Genomic DNA, 17,890 nt, shown 5'->3' on the forward strand with positions numbered 1-17,890 from the left:
CATCAGTAACTACACTCAAAACCATTAAATTGTCTAGTTTAAATGAGGTAAATTGTATTGTTCATAAAGTAAAGCTTAATCTATTTTTGAAAAGCAGTTTATAGTCGCTGAGCTCACTGCTCTTTTAAGAAGGCCTCGTGGGGTCGGGGATTTAGCTCAGTGGTTCTGCCACCTGCCTGGCAAGCACAAGGACCCAAATTCGATCCCCAGTACCAAAAAAAGGAAAAAAAACCAGGAGGCCTTGTGAATTAGTGAATCACCTTGACTGTCACTGGGACTCTCAGGGTGTGAATGGAGAGAGAGGTGGGATGAGAGGGATCCAGCTGTGGGGAAGAGCCAGGGTAGAGTGGACCCATGGCAGAACCACTAAGATGCTTTTAAAACTGCATATACCTCTTCTCCCACCAGGTACATGTGCAGCCCCTACCCCTATGTCGGGAACCACTGCTCCACCTGGGAGCTGTGGATGGTGAGAACATGGAGAGGGATCATCTACCTGAAATGCAGGGTTGGAAACGTCTGACCAATGGGGCACTGACAAAAATACACAACTGCCCTGGTCAGCGCTCCCCATCTATTTAGGGAAACATAGCTACTACCATACTTACCACTTCACAAAGATAATTAGCACCATTTTGCTCTTTAACAATGTTTGACTTTATTCCACGAAAGGTAATGATTACAATAAATAGAGAAAAATAATTCTTTAGACCAGATAAAATTGACAGTTTTTGTTTCATGTCGAGTCAGATATGCAGTAAAGTTTCCAGAGGAAAAAATGAGGTGAAGAGCTGAAAATCATTGTGAAAAAACAAACAATTAAACACAAGCTTTCCAGAACACCATGTAGTATGTTTCCTTCCCTGTTTGCATTTTTCTTGTATGGTTGCTGTTCTCCTTCCTGAAAACATTAACCCTTTGATCCTTTCATTCTGCATCTAGGAACTGCTGCTTCTCCCTCAAATAGTTCTTTATGCTGCATGGTACTTAGTATGTGCCAGCCGCTGTTCTAAGCTTGCTATACATTTATCCCAGCTAATCTCACTAAATCTATGGTGTGGTACTTTAGATGAGGAAATTCAAGGACAGAGTGTAAGTAATGGTCCAGTTACTCCCTTTCTGCCCCATCTTATTTCTGTGGTCTCTGCCCGCCCCGGGGAGCATGGGAGTATCATTCCACTGATACCATTGTATGTTGGCACCCTTACTTCAAGAGTAAGGCACCTGTGGGAAGTATATCTCTCCTGAGTTCTGTGGAGTTTTAGGAGACTCTCATCCCTGGAAGAACTTTCTCCTGTTCCCCTGCAGCTGGTAAAAGCTGGCTTCTTGGTTACCACTGCCTCTGTCCCCGAGATCAAGGAATGAGATAGATCAAGTCTGCTGGTTAGAGTCTGCCTCTTTGGAGATGACCTGATCTGAGGTGATCCCGGGTGGGTGTTCTTTGACTTCTCCCACATTCAACCCACGAGAAGCACACACTTGTCTCACCAACACGTCCTGTGAGATAGTTCAGCTACCATCCAAAGCTACTTGGCTCTGACCATAAACCACACAATCTCAAAAGCAATTACTAGTTTTTCTACAGAAATGTTGTTCCATATTTGAACCTTTCCTGTAAATGGACCCGTTAAGTAATAAACATTATTTCCAGAGTTCTACACAGTTCTGCCAAAATGTTGATCATGCCCTGACACAAACAGGCACTTTTTTAAATAAAAGCAATTTAGAATACAATTGTACGCTTAGTGCCATGAGTTCTCAGTAAGCTGTACAAAAGTATCTGGCCTCTCTGCTAATGAAATGAAGGAAAACATAATTGACAATTATCTTATGAGATTTCATTGTAATGCACGTGAAGTTTAATAAACCTGGTTACTGGAAATTCTATGGTTCACTGTTTAAACTACACTATATGAATTGATCACCTTGAAATCAGCTTATTTTGAAATTCCTGATGGTGAGCTTTGATATGAATGTTCTATACATATGAAGTATATTACAGTAGGTCTTTTCCAAGCGCAGAGCATATGATCAGTGGAATAAAAACTTCACAAAAAACCTCCGTTACCATCTATAGCCAACTTGTAACAGATGTTGTAGCAATAAAAATTCCAATTTGAAACAACTAAGAATTGTCTGCACATTAGCCTATCCATGGTTCCTTTTCTGGAGTTATAATCCCAAATAAGCTATAGGAAAATTGACCCTCCACAAAACAGAACAATTGAAAAAGTAAACACACACACAAAAAAATATACTATATAAAATTAATTTGACAATTATGTCCTGAGTGATAATATACTTAACATTTTTGTTTTTTGGGTTTTGGGGGTGTTTTTTTGTTTTGGTACCAGGGATTGAACTCAGAGCCTTGTGCTTTCGAGGCAGGCATGGCTATACTTAGCTTTTAATATGTGGGGGTTTGTTGGTGTGATTTTAAGAAAAGAAACACTTGGGTATTTATCCTCACTTCTGGATTTTTTTTCAGCAACACTCTAACTAGATTATTAATTTGAAAGTTGCCAGGAGTTAGGATGAAGGGAGGAATAGGTGGAACACAGAATTTTAAGATAGTAAAACTACTCTGTGTGACAGTACAATTGTGGACACATTTCATTATATATGTTGGTCTACACCTACACAATGAACAACACTAAGAGTGAACTGTAATTAATGTCCACTATGGATGTTGGTGATATGATATGTCAGTGTGGCTTCATCAGTTGTAACCACTGTAGGGAGGGGAGCCCCACAAAAGAGTCTGGAGTATGGGACAGAGGGCTGATGGGAACTCTGTGGGCTTCTCTCAACTTACAGTGAACCTAAAACTGCTCTAAAAACTAAAATATAGAATGAGGCCACCATAACATTTTCTTTTATCTATACCTAACTCTTCACCTTATCTTTTTCTTGCTCCTAAGTGAAATGTATGTTTAAAAAATGAAAGTCCACTTGAGCTTTTATAGGGGTCTTAAGATAGCATCTTCAAAATTTATGAGTATCAAGTTAAGGAAATACATTTCTGATCATTTGTAACTGAAAGTACTCAGATTAGCAGTGAAGATTTTATCCAAAGATACTGTTTGAATACCATAATAATCTAGATGTTTCCATGAATTTACTTTTTCCAGCCATGTCTTGATTGGTAGGGCAACCCTGGGTATAGAAGCCAGGCCTGGGAAAGAACACAAAGCAGCGAGTGAGAACCAAGAAAGGAACATCAGGAGGTTGCCCTATGGGGATGAGTGAGAGGGCAGAATCTGTGAGGGGTGTCTACAAAATGGTGAAGTGCTTGCCCGGTCTTCAAAGTTCCCCTCATGGCCTACCTTTCCATGCATAACGTACCCACTCCCTTGATAAAAACTGAAACATCTCCACTTGTGTACTATTCCTCCATTTATTTTCTCTTCAGCACTGGGGATTGAACCCTGAGCCTTTTGTATATCCTTAGTTCTTTTTATTTTTTATTTTGAGGTAAGTTCTTTCTACTTTGCTAAATATCCCAAGCTCAGCTCTTACTTAAGATACTTCTACCTCAGCCTCTTATAGTGCTGAGATTACAGATATGCACCACCACACCTGGCTTATTCCACATTTTAAAACAAAATTTCAATTAACCAGACACAATTCATCCAGCTAAATTACTACATAACAAAGGTCTTTTGAATCTAATTTAAACCGTGCAATTTTCTAGCCAATGAGATATTAGCAGAAGTGCCACACTTCCAAGGATTTTTTTTTTTTAATGAGGAGCATTACAACTTTCTTTCTTTTTTTTTAATTCTTTTATTCATACATTTTAGGTATACAATATGTTTACATTTATCATTGGGTGCTTGTACCTGTGCATGATGTATCTTAGTTCTTATTTTTTTCCCCATTACCTGTGTGCCCTTCACACCCTCCACCCTTCCCTATTTACATAGATTTTGTTTCCATTTTTTCTCTTTTCTCATAATTTTTCCTTTCCCTTCTTTCCTTTCCCCTTCCCCTCCCACCATCCCTACACCTTTGGACCCTTTCCTATTTCAAATTATCAATTATTCATTTTTCTTCCTTCCTCCAAACTTACTTGTAAACTGTATGTGCACATATGAATGCTAGAAGCCTAGCAATAGCTTTTGACCCAGAGATAGCTCAAAAGTGAGCTAGATGTGTTATGGATGAGTGAGTTCAAACAATAGAGATGCGCCACACTCTGTGCCAGGTTGAGTCCATTTATTAAACTGGTGGCCAAGGAGGGCTACTGCCCAGAAAGTTCTCTGGGCAACGGGAAGCAGTTTGATTTCTCCTTTTAAATCATGCTTTCAGTTGGGGAGGCTCAGGGTAGAGCAAGCAGAATCTTACAGAAGCAGAATCAGGTTAGTGGGGGGCACAAGGAAGTTTCGCACACTAGGTGAGCTACAAAACATCCTGCAACTGCAGCAAGTTTACTGCCAAGCAGGATGTGGGTTTGGGGTGCTTTGTCCAAGCACAAGCACTTTGTCCAAGCACGGGTACAAAATGGCATTGAAGCTCAAAATGGAGTTGGGTTGGCTATCACAGATGGAGACAAAATGTTGGTAGAGCTGTTATTCTCTCTTTGAACCATGTATCCCCTGGATTCTTTAGAAGAGATACAATAGTATCTTTACTAAGTCACTATACCATGTAGTACATGTAGTAAAATCTAATCCTAACTTACAAATGCAGCATCAGGAGGTAACTCCACAATCAATATACCAAATGCTGATTTCTCCCCAAACTTTATATCCTAAAAATCCAGTCATCTACTATATAGCTCTATATGGGTATAGCAACAATTCATTGCAAAGATTCAAATAAAATTCATATTTCCTTCCAAAAGTGCTTTTGTTCTGTATTGCCCACAGCAGTCTGAGCGAACATTCCCTATTTATTTGCCAAATGAAAAATCTGGGAAATCTTTTCTCCTCCCATTCAATCATCATCTCCCAATAACCAGCACCTCTGTTCTCCAAAAGCCTGGGGTCTTCCTGCAGCAGTCATTACCTATTTATCTCCATGCCCTGTGTCATCATTCTGACCTTGACCTTCACCATGACTTACCTGAGTTATAGTAATAGCCTTTCACTGTTGTGCCTCTGGTCTCAACTCTACTAACTCCCTCCTATAATCCTACATGAACATATGATAGCATCAGTCGCCTCCTTCAGATCATCATGGCTACCACTCAGGATGGAATAAGGCCAATCCCCTTAGTAGGGTCAACAAGGCCCTTCAGGATCTAGCAGTTCTGAGCCCCTTAAATATCCAGATCCACCTGTCTTCATTCTCTCCTCCCATCACCCACTAAAGCAACACTGAATCCTGGAAAGCCATGGTTTTCCAGGCCCCTCCACTTGTGTCACACCAGTATCTTCACCTGGAATGACCTTGCCCTGATTCACACAGCCAGAGTTTTCACATAATTACCCAAATCAAATGACCACACTGCGAGAAGGTGGCACTGACATCTGCCCAATAAAATCCACCCATGTTTTTAAAGTTGTATTCTTCAAACTAGATAACAATTATTTGTTTGCACATTTCACTCACACAATTGTGCAGATGTTAAATCAGGGCTTGTATCTTTATATTCTGGGAGTCCCACCACCTAGAAAGAGGTAGATATTTATTACAGTGATGGAAACAATTATGGTCAACACTAGTTGAGAACATTCTACACACTGACATTGCTGTAAGTAGTTTATATGTGTCTTGACTTATCACAGAAACATCTAATGAGGAAGCATTATTATTATTTTAAATGCAAAACCAAACAAAGGCAGAAGCAGGTAAAGTAACATACATAGCCAGGGAGGCAGGAAACCAGCTCCACATCTGCGCTCTTCATCTTGGAATCACTACTTCAGCATGTTCCTAAGGAAGCATTTTTGCTTTCTTCTCATTTTCATTCTATTATCCACAACTTTACCGGCCCCAAAACAGATGTGATGTCTCTGCATAGAGCATAGAGGTCAAAAGAAAGTTTTATTTATATTTTCAAAGAAAAAAATGCAGGAGTTTCCAGAAATTGAAATTGATTGGAAGGAATGCCCTGAGATTTCTGTAAAGTACAAATTCCTGGTTCCAAAAAGTACCCACTAAATCAGCATCCCAAAAGTTAGAGGGATGTGAAAATTCTGAGAATTGTAAGCATGCATTGCTATTTCAACTCAAATTCAGAAATTCCTTAATTTACCTAGTCTAATTAACCTCCTTAAATGTGAAACAAAGTAGGTTGGCATTGCTCACTCTTGGTGAACCCATAACAGCACAAACTGTCCTGAAAAATTACCAAAGGTTTGTAGCTTTTGCAGTTGTAAAAGAGAAATATTTTATCTCTGTTATGATGACTGAGGCAGTACTTTCTATTCAACAGTATTCCCTTCCTCCATAAATTCTCAAAATAGTTTCAGTCATAAGTCTGCAAGTCACTTTCATATCTTAGGAAGCAATGCCTCTACATTCAGTATGTGGAGCTCATTTCAAAGAGCTGTGTGTACTCTTTTCTTTAGTCCCATTTGTCCTATTCTTTCAAACTGAGAGAGAATTTAATAATGTTATTTAATTTTGTGTGGACCATAATCTATAGCTTCTTGAAACACATCTTTTCATTCATAAGAATTGTTTTCCTTCTATTTCATTTTGAAGCACATTTTTTCATGTGGACCCACTGAAGAATGTACAAATAAAAATGTACAAACCAAAGCATGATCAGGAAGGAGTGCGTGCCTATGTGGAAAGATATAGGCCTCACCTAAATGTTGATTTCCTTTAGCTTATATGATATTTTCAATTATTTAAATGGGTATCATGAAAAAAGTGAGGGCAGTGTCAGTACTGGAACACAGATCTTCTGCTTCTTAATCTGGAACCCTTTTGCCTTACCGCCGGGTTTTCAGTGCAGGGTAATGCACAGGAAACACATATCTGGTCATTTTATAAGTTAGAAAGATTGTATCTGACAACCAGGACTCAAGGCTAGAGAAAGGATTTCACAAGTTGGGGGACTTTGGATGGGTTTCCTCTTGTTACTAAAACTCAGTTTCTGCATCATAATGTAGTTCACACTTCATAATCTTACTACTCCTGCAGAATCGAGTGAGTTGGCACATGCCGGGTTTAACACAGTACCTAAAAGTACTATTATTAGTCAAATAATATCTCCTTAACATAACAGAGCAGGACAGGAAAAATTCTTGGTATAATGATCTGATCTGAAACAATGGAACTTATTCTATTTTCTGAAATATTCTTTACCATGAATTTAAATATCCGTTTTTTATAGCTCTCAGAATTTTATGAAATAGCATTAATGCTTTGCTTTTTGAACTAATTGGAAGTAGGATGTTTAAGAATTTAATTCAAATTAATGTTAGTGTTACCACTTTCGTAGAGATGGAATAAAAAGTTAGAATGTTACCAAAGACACAGCTGGATTCCTGTCAATGCTAATAATGCTTTAACTTCATCAGTTATTAGTGCAATTTAAAAATCCTTTCAACATTTTCGCACAAACCACACCTCCCCCTAAGTAATTCCTCCTGATTGCTCCAGAGCATGTCTTTAGCCTGCTAGCTTCATCAGCTTCTCAGGCTGAATAAGACAAGCAAAGCAAGCAATCTTGACCACTCTCTGTCCCGTGCCAAGTGTTCCACTGCAGTGTGGAGCTTCTGTGTTTGCCAAAGAACAAAAAGGTTTACTTATGAGAAATAATTCCCAGACCTCTTGATATGAGACCCCCCCCCTCAGTGGGTCTCCAATTATCACAGAGCAAATTACACTCTATTTAATTTACTTTTTAAAAAATCCATTGTGAAATGCTTTAAAGTAAATAGAGGATGTGTTATATAAGAGAACAATATTGGGAGAGACAATGAATAGTGTGCCACACAAATACTGAGGAAGTCAGAATTTTCAAAAACTTAAAAACCAAACCTTGAAACAATTCTGTCCGGAGCAATGCTACATAATTTTAGGGAAAAATCATTTGATTAGCCCTAGTTCTCCTGCATACAGGCCAGCTATGGCATTTCGGAACATAATTCCATTTTGGCCTCGGGTCACAGCTGAGACCTCAACCATCCCGTGATGCTGGGATTCTCCAGGACAAGATTACATCACCAGAAGACATCCTGGGAGGAACCAAATCTTCCTCTGCATAGTTCCTCATTGATCTAGGAATTCCGCCACTCCCCAGTCATCTGTCACATTTGTTTCTCCAGATGCACTGAATAAAAGGTGCAGCAAGGTGCAGCAAGCTCGGGGCTTCTGCCTTTGCTGCCCAGAGCAGCACCGATCAGGCCCAAAGCTCAGCTTCTTCTCAAAGTCTCATATTTTCTACCTTTCCTGTATAATAAGTTAATTCTTCTTGTGATGCTGTGGCTCGCAGGAGACTAGGACTTACTGCAGAGGTTCTAGTAACGTCCCCTTTCCCTGTTCCCTACACAATTCAATACCTAATACAGGTAATTAAAGGTATAACAGACATTTCTCTGTAGTAAATTTTCTATCTTCTTTAAGAATTCCATATCTCATCCATTGTGACAGATCAGAGAAGTTTGAGGGTGTATATAACATTAAATATGAAAGTGTTCTGACTTCAAATTTAAAAAAAACTTTTTGATTTAAAAGAATTCAACAATAATTCTTCAAATATGACTGATCATTAAATCCATCAAAGTCATGGTACAAGACTGAAATTTGTATCACTTCACAGTGAAATCTGTCTAAAGCAACTGTAGTGAAAAGAAGGGATGATTAAAGCATTTCAGTTCTCTTTAGGGGATGCATAAATGTAGGCCAGTATGTTCCAGTGGCCAAAAAGAGGTTAATGCCAGCTCTAGATGAATTCAAAGGGTACATTTGAAGTTATAATGATTTTGATAGCATGGTAGTAATTTCTGGACATTCCCCCACCCACCATTTTCCCAAACCTTGAGAAAGCTTTCTGATTCTTTCCATATATGCCATTTTTACAAAGGAGTAGAGCCTTTGAAAGAAAAACATTTTTGGCTCTGTTAAAACTAGTGTATTCTTCCAGCCCTGTATTCAGTGTTCAGGACTGGACAGGCAATTACATGCAAATTTGTTGGGAGCTAGGAGGTTCATTTACTACATTCAACCCCATAGAGGAAGATCAATAGAAGTGCAAAACCTAATCCTAGATGAAAGCACCATGATCAGGTAATGGTTATAGAGTTAAGGCCCTCACAAGAATGTTAGGAATCAAAAGGGCATGCCAGAAAAAAGCATTATGCATAGTGCTTTTTTGAACCATATGGGAAAGACAAGAGACAAAGTGAACCAAGGAGTTAGAACACAAGAAGGTAGACATGCAGTTCAACACAAATTGTTAGGGTTTTTCAAAAGACATGAATGAGGTTCGGACCAATTAAAAATGGCTGCTTTGAAAACCTTTTGTTGGTTATTTAAAGAATAGTGGTGTGCAAACCATTGCTCAAACTTATTCAAGCCATGCTTACATTTAACTCTTAAGTAAAAGAGAAACTCCTTAATGCTAGCTTTCCCATCTTTTAGTTTGTGTGGGTCTTTTTTTTTCCCCCTGATATTTGCCCCTACACAAGGCCACATACCCTGTTGATGTTTAATAAAAGTTGTTGAAAATTTCATAATAAAAATTCACAAAATATGTAAGTTTAGAATTATTGATTTTATGGAAGAAAAAGAATGTGAAAGAACAGGGTGGAAACTAATTCATGTTGTAGAGTCTGATGTTGCTCTGACTGGTTAATTTGAATATCTCCACAGGGTTTGAATGGATATGCAGCAGTCATTACAAGGGGAAAATAAAAGTCCATAAAACATAATTAGTCTTCGTCAGTATGGGCGAAGTATTATGAGGATACTTGACCTGGTATCCAGTAGATTTTCAAAGGGTCCTTGGATTGTCTCCAAAGTTTGCATACATCTACTAAAATTGCCTGCAAATTTTATGTATATGAGCCTGTTGCCATTAACTGGAGGGGAAAAAAATCTTTAATAAGATTTCTAGAGAGTTTTTTTTTAAATAGAGGAAGAAATCTAGAACCATTAATAAATAAGAAAATTGACCAGCAATTGTTCGTCTAGTTAATCTAGATTCTCTAAGAATCAGATGCCAGAAATAAGAGCACACATGCAATGATTTTATTAGAGGGAATGCCTGGAAAAGAAAGTGGGCAAAGAATTGGGGAAAATGGGAAGAGCTGTCACGAGATACAAGTCTGACCCTAAGAGAAAAAAGAGATAGGAGCAATGTAAGAAAACTGATACCATAGTACTTTGATAAGAATATATAATATATTTTTTTAAAAAAGAATTTTAGTTAGAAGGCCTTGACTTAATGACCTTGGTCCAATCCTGATTTTGAAGATCATGGTAGCATGTTTAATCTATGTTACTCAATGAAGCCTATTAAAGATAGTTATTCTCATAAGAAAGCAATCTGAAATCCTTGCATAAATCTTTGTTCTAAAACATAAGGAAGAAATGGGGGAAAAAACTCCAAGAGCAACATAAATAAAATTTTAAAATGAACTGGGAGAATGTTTACATTATACATTACAAATGCTTAAGTTATGAAACACTTTCACAATTCAATAATAATCATGCCAATTGAAAAATGAACAAAAGTAAAGAATAAAAAATATAAGGAAGAAATGTACATAGTTTATGTATGAAAGATCAACTTCACTTATAATGAATAAAACACAAATTAAATAAGCTGCCATTTTCATTTTCACATTTGGCAACTCATAAAAATAATAAAATTCACCATTGGCAATGGCATATCTCTTTTGTAAATAGTGTAGTTTAAAATTTCTCTCAAAGCCATTCTAATACAATAATATACTAAAAGCCTTTAAAAGATACGTCTGTTTTTGACCCACATTCTACTCTCAGAAAAGTAGCCTAAGGAAATATTAGAAATTACAAATACAAATGTATTAATGTATTTGTAATTATAAAAATAAACACTTGCTTAAGGGTGTTGTTGAAATGAACCTTGATGTAGCCTTGTAAAGTCATGTTTAAAATTTATTAACCTATGAAATTGAATAATGTTATTAAGTTTCTATGTGAAATGTTAGTTTCTATTTTTGTATTCTATTTCTATTGATTTTGCAGCACAGTTCCAAGATAAGAACAATTTGATGGCAGTATATTTCTTCTGATTTTGACTCAAAATTCTGCTGTAAAAATCAATAGCTCTATACCTATGACTTGAAAAATACGCCAGACAACAGAGGTTTTGACAAACTACCTGTGCTCATTTCACTGGAGTTTAATGAACATATAGGTAAAAATATTATTCAACTGTTTCAGTTATGACTTATCAACCTCAAACAAATGACCAAGCTAATAGTGTGAGACAGATTGTGGAAGAAGACCTGGAGTTATCTATTTAAAAAGAGGGAACAGCAAGACGGCAAAATGCAGCGAGGAGTCCAGCCTCACATAAGAAACAGACCTTAGCCAGATCACAGCTTGGTTCCACTACAAGCACAGAACTTAGGACTGGTTATCTCACTTCTCTACGCTGCAGTGCCCTCCATGTTAAGATGATGACACTGCCCTCTTAGAGACAATGTATGTCAAAGCCTTCGCTCTCCTTCTACTTGTAGGGTATTGCTAAAGTATTTGTGATTACTGCCATCACCTCTTTCCTTGAAGGTCTAAAATCAGGAGTCAGTCCTGCTGAATTTTTAACAGGCTAGACTTAAATGAGGATCCACTCAAGAAATAAACAAATGAATGTTAATTGCATCCTAAGAAGACTAACTCCAAGAGGAAAGTTTCACAATCCATTTGTGGTCCTACCAGTTCAGCTCAGATTTATTCATCATCATTTGTTTGGAATTTGACTGGAAATGCTACTCTATGAATCTTACTCAGACCTGTTCATCTTTTCACTGTTTTGGGAAGAAAAATCCTCCAGTGTCTCCCCACTGCTTACCTGATAATAATAGGAGTAATTTCTATGATTTATTAAACAACTACTATATGTCTGGCCCTCAGTCACATGTTTTCAAAATACATAATTCTCTCTTCAAAACCCCAGCTAAGTGTGCGCTATTCTCATTTAAAAGGCTGTACAATGGTGTCCAAGGGATTAAAAGTTTGGGCTATGGTTACTTTAGTAGCCGTGGGTTCCTCAGCATGAAAAACAAAGCTGTTTTTCACTTTGTAAGCAGGTCACAATTTTCTCTTATATAAAATAAAAACAGGCAGCAGTATCTGGGGAGGGAGAGAATAGTTGTGACCACTTTGAGGCGCATTATTTATGTAAAATTTGGTGGAGGTGGAGAAAACAAGTGGATCCATGTGTACAGGAGATTTAGAGAATCAAAGGGAGTACAATATGCATCCCATACATCAGGGGGAATAAAAGATGTATTCGGGCAGCATCAGTGGCCTAGCCCCACCTAGAACTGCGCAATATTTAATAAATGGGATTTGTAATTGTACATCACAGTCATGGGAAGTTTCAAAATTAGGACACAAACTGTGATATCAAGTATATATAGGAAGGAAAAGAACAAAAATGTACCTAAAATACCAATCCTCTTACCAACTTATAATGAGATTAACAAGAGAGCAAAAAATAATTGAAGTTGCACATTGATAGATTCATATGTGTGGAAATATTTATAACAGATTCAAGTGATTTTTAAATTCCCTACCATTTTTCACCAATAAAAATATGCACTTTTTCTCTCTTAAAGTCTTAGAAATAAAAGTGAATTTATACTCAGTAAAATTACTATAAGCAGGGAGTCCACTTCACTTAGATGTCTGCTTACTCATGGACAAAGTTGGTTGCTTTTCCTAGTGACTTAACTGGGGAAGTGCAGTCTTGGTTTTCAGTGAATAAAACATTTAAAGGCCATTTGAAAATGAATATGAGCTCTGGCTTTTGCTTGAATTTCTTCTATTGACATTTTCTGAGAAGACAGAATCACCATTAAGACTCACTGAGGTTTTCATTGCTTTGAATTTAATGCAGTGACAATAATGAAGTAGTACTATGAGAACTACCCCCAGCTTACTAGTCCTTTTCATGCATAAAAGAAAACATTTTGTAGGAAAACAGATATAAATGACTCCAAATTGAAAAATAATTCAGAAGAATCACACTCTGAATTTTAAAGCATTTGGGAATATCTTAATATACTGTACTTTGCTTCTACTTTTCTTTTCATGAATCTATAAGAGTAATATGTGATAAAAACATATGTATCTGAATAAGTCTAAAAGCAACCTGCCAATAAATATAAAATAAAAAATTCTTAAGTAATAAGGATATATTGTGTCAAGTTTAATTAGCAGAATTTTTCTGTCTTCATACATAAAACAATGAAACATCTTACAATGAATGGTGCTTTAGAGCCAATGAAAAAAAGCACTAACTGAAGAATACCTTTAAAAGCTTTCAAAACTTTTTAATCCCTATCAAAACAGAAGTAACCCCTGTTTTTTTAAAATAAAAGCAGTAATCCATCAGCTGGTGAACAGAATGATGCAGAAATACTATGGTATAATTATCCATCATTACAGCAAACATGTTCCTTTAGCCCCAAGATGAATAAACCAATAGTGAATTTACTCCAAAATATCTAAGGTGAGTAGGCAATTCTCTTGTAGCAATCTACTTACTGCTATGAGGTAAATTAGCTCTTCCAGACATCATTTAATAAATAACCTCTTACAGAGTACTAAATTGTACCCTGATGTTCTGAGAAGTTAATTTGCCAGAGGAAAATTTTTCTGCTATAAGGTATTTTATTCCTCTTGCCTCACATCAATCATGTAGAGAAGGAAGTCATCTAGATTACTGTGACACTTAAAAACTGCACCATTTAAATGAAATGCACCATGAGGTTTACAACAAAAATGAATTGAATACTGCTAGGGAGCTTGGTAGACCTTCTCTGTAACAATTTCAGAGTTGGTTTTTGTTTTGCTTGGTTTTAAGGACAAAAGTTTGGCTTTGAGGCTTTTTTTACTCTGCTTTTCTACAGATTCTCTGTTTTGATATTTTCTGACATGCCCTCTTCCTGTTGCTAGTCAGATGGGACACATTGCTTTGTGACATATAAACCGCCACACTTTGGGCAGCTTCAGTGGTAATGATCATAGATCATGCAAACATAATCACAAGTGCTAAAAGCTGGAGCTGTTATCTTTGGTCTTGAAAAACTATAAAGGATCTACCAAAAAATATTTCTTAGTATACAGTAATAACATTTATTAAATAAGTTCTTTTAAATTTTTACTCCATTGGAGATTCACAAAGTCCCACTGAAATACAGAGGGAAAGTATCATTATCTTGCCATAACATCATATTTCAGGTGAGAAAGTTGAGATTCTGAAAGGTCAGGTCAGATGATAAATACATGCCAACAATGAAAAATAAGTACTATCCATTTTACTTCTTATCCACAAAATATCAAAATGTTCTCTGAAACACATGGAACTGGAGGATTTACATATTTGATAAAAGCTGCTAGAATTTGGATCTTGGCTGTTTCCCAAAGGCCAGTGCATTCAAGGCTTGGGCCCCACTTTGGAACTATTGGGAGATGGTAGAACTCTTAAAAAGCTAGGCTCAGTGGGAGAAGTCTAGGTCACTAGGAGCGTGCCCCCAAAGGGGATTGTAGGACACTGGTCCCTTCTCACTCACCATCATTCCTTGGCCATGAGGTGAGCAATTTTGCTGTGACACATGTTTCCACCATGATGTGCCCCGCATCACAGGCCAAAAACCAATGGGGCCACCCAATCGGAGACTGAGCCCTCAGAATACATGAGCCAAAATAAACTTTTTCTCTCTGTAAGTTAATTATTTCAGGCATTTGTTATCATGCCAGAAAGCTAACACAAAAGCTAATTTTAAAATACATTTTTTGTTTTCTATGGCTCTCTAACTTTGCATCTTTCTTCTTCTTTAATAAAACAATATTGTTGATAGCTACCAATTATCCAATATGGAGTTCATCTAGGGAGCCAAATAACAGTTTTCCCTATACCGGCTCACATAATTCTCACAACAGCAAAGCATTAGGAAGAATCTAAGGCACAGAAATCTCAAGACAGGATCATAGTAGAGCCAGGATTAAAGCTCACATGTGCCAGTGTCCTAAACCTGCACCTCTAACCCCTACACTGTACCATCCCGGCTGCCAGGCTTTTAGATTTTTTAAAAGCACATTCTCCTTCCTTTTGTATTACAGGTTGTTTTGTTCAAAACCCCAGTTTTAATTCATGTTTCTAATTTTCAGAAAACAAAACAGGACCAAGTTTGAAAAGCAATAAATTTTGCATTTGGAAGACATTATAAATAGCTGAGTAATAGAAAACCAAAAGCTGTTATAAGGACAATAATATGTGTGAGTTCATGTAATTCATTGTTCTAGAATACACAAAATAGAGAAAAAACAGTGACCATTATATAGTCTACTATAATAAATACTGTAATAAGGATCAAAAACCTGATGGTTTGTCCATTTTTATTTAAAATGCCTTTATTAATGTGCTGGTTAATCTTTATTTTCATTTGGATTGGTTTGAAGGCTGCCTAGGGCATTAGTAAAGCACAATACTACATCATGAGAGTGTGACCATAGGAAATACATCTGGTCCCTAGCTCCTTCCTCCCCGGATCTTCCCATGCTCTCTACTTCTCAGCCATCATGAAGAGCAGTCTTGCCCCACCATACCCTTCTTCCATGACATTCCTGCTTTGAAGCAGCTATGGACTGAAACCTCTGAAACTCTGAGCCAAAATAACAGTTTCTTCCTTTGAGATGTCTAGCATTTTATCCCAGCAACAAAAACCAATACAGAAAACTGATATCAGGAATGGGGTCATTGCTGTGACTATATCTGACCATATGGTTCAGGAGCCTTTGGAACTGTTTTATGAGAGGAATTAGGAATAGTGTGAAGCAGGGTAAAGAAAGCCTAAAATGCTGTAAGCAGAGCCTGATAGGAGATACTTGTCAGAGCTCAAAAGACCATAATGCCAATAGGAATATGCAGGGAGCACTGCTCTGTAGATCACTATGGCCAGCCCTAACTCACCTCCTCCCATGGATGAGGCAGGGCCCTGCATGGAACAAGGAACACACATCTTGTTCACTTCTTCCCATGGACGAGGCAGGGCCCTGCTGGAAAATAGGCAACAAGAGGGCATGTGGAACAAGGCCTGGCCGAGAAGAGGACTATCTTCCTTCCCACCCATTAGCCAGAGAAACATCAAGTATGATGTCCTGCAGACCTTAGCTACTCTCCTGGCTCCGGTTACAGACCAGTGTTAGACCTCACAATATTGATTGTTTAAAATATGTTATACTCAGTGTAGGTGATAAAGAGTTAAAAATTTTAATTGCTTTATTTTTAAAAGTGAGTTTAACAAAAACTATGTGACTCACAAAAATAACTCATAAACCTGTGATAACACATCAGTTAATATGACCTCCCCACTAATGGCAACAGCTGAGACCAAAATAATGGCTTAATACAAAGTAACATCCATAGCTGAGGTCAAAATATTCACCCCCAAATTCCCACAATTAATGCCTTCATGGCTTAAAAAACAATGCTCTGATAACAACCAGATATTTTGTCTATCTTGTTTCTAATTTAAAAATGCTTTGACTTCTCTTTAAAGTCTTGCCTACATTAGTTTCCATAATAATTTCACATACTACACATCTATACATATACCTTTACCTTGATTGACAAATAATGAAATTCAATAAAAGAGACAGGCCAGTGCTTTTTGCCAAAGAGCATTGGCTGTCCCAGTTCACACTTTCTCTTTCACTCTGTCTTAAGTTTTTCTTCAACTTTGCATCACACACTAAACAAATAAAAGCTAGAGACTTACTACAAGAGTCTCTAACAATTGGCACCCAATGTGAGGCTTGACCCACAAGAACCACCTGCTCAATAAAGCTACTTAAAATTTTTAAAAAAATTTTTAATTAACAACGTGTCATCAAAAAACCTCCACAAAAACATAAACCCAAAAAAGAGATAAATACTTCTAACACAAATAAATAATTAACTAAAACTTAATAAAATAAAATATAAAACAATCTTTCTCGACCAAATAACAAAGTTACATCCATTTGCTCCATACTCTCTTTAAACAACAAATTATACTGTCAGTCCACACCATTAAAAAAATACTAAAAATGTTTAAAAATATAATTTAAAATTCCCACAAGCAAAAACCTAAATTTAAAAGTTTAACAACATGTGAAAAAAAAAAAAACCTTCGCACTACTAAACAACAACAACGACAAAAAACTATTTCCCCAGAGACCCTAACAACTTGGGTGTTGTTAGGTGTGCTCCATTCTAACACCTTTACAACCTAACTCAATACCGTCTAAAGCTTCAACCAAACTTGCTACATTCCACACAACAACAAACTTACTCCTTTACTTTAACTTATCTTTAAAAGCTTACCTACATTAGTTTCCATAATAATTTCACATACTACATATCTATACATACATCTTGACCCTAATTAATAATAAAATTCAATAGAAAAACAGACCAGTGCCTTTTGCCAAAAAAAATTGGCCGTCTCAGTTCACACTTTCTCTTTAACTCTATCTTAAATTTTTCTTCAACCTTGCATCACACATTAAACAAATAAAAACTAAATACTTACTACAACAGTCTTTAACAGACCAACCCCTGTTACCTCCCCCTGTACTTCCCTCATCTCTACCACTACAAATAAAAGTGTACCATTTGCCTGGGGTCTTTTCCTCTCATCAGGAGTCAGAGCTCCACCTGGCCCCAGCTATACTTGTATCTCTTTATCTTTCTTAATCTCCCACTGACTTTTCTCACTCCATGAACCCT

At 37.0% G+C, this 17,890-nt stretch overlaps 1 long non-coding RNA gene across 9 annotated transcripts in view; it reads right to left on the reverse strand.

Annotated features, from left to right (window-relative positions):
- Nucleotides 1-243: 243 nt before the first annotated feature.
- The window catches only part of LOC147826219 (uncharacterized), a 161,343-nt gene continuing 143,696 nt past the window's right edge, over nucleotides 244-17,890 (reverse strand). For 5 of the 9 annotated variants that reach the window (XR_015439339.1, XR_015439340.1, XR_015439335.1 and 2 more), the window contains one exon: nucleotides 3,194-5,960. This is a non-coding gene — a long non-coding RNA (uncharacterized LOC147826219). The other 4 variants (XR_015439336.1, XR_015439343.1, XR_015439338.1 and 1 more) reach the window with 3 other exon arrangements.

Source organism: Heterocephalus glaber, unplaced genomic scaffold (assembly GCF_053883595.1).
Source record: "Heterocephalus glaber isolate CG9 unplaced genomic scaffold, H.glaber_assembly_v1.0 deba00001472, whole genome shotgun sequence".
NCBI classification, from domain to species: Eukaryota; Metazoa; Chordata; class Mammalia; order Rodentia; family Bathyergidae; genus Heterocephalus; species Heterocephalus glaber.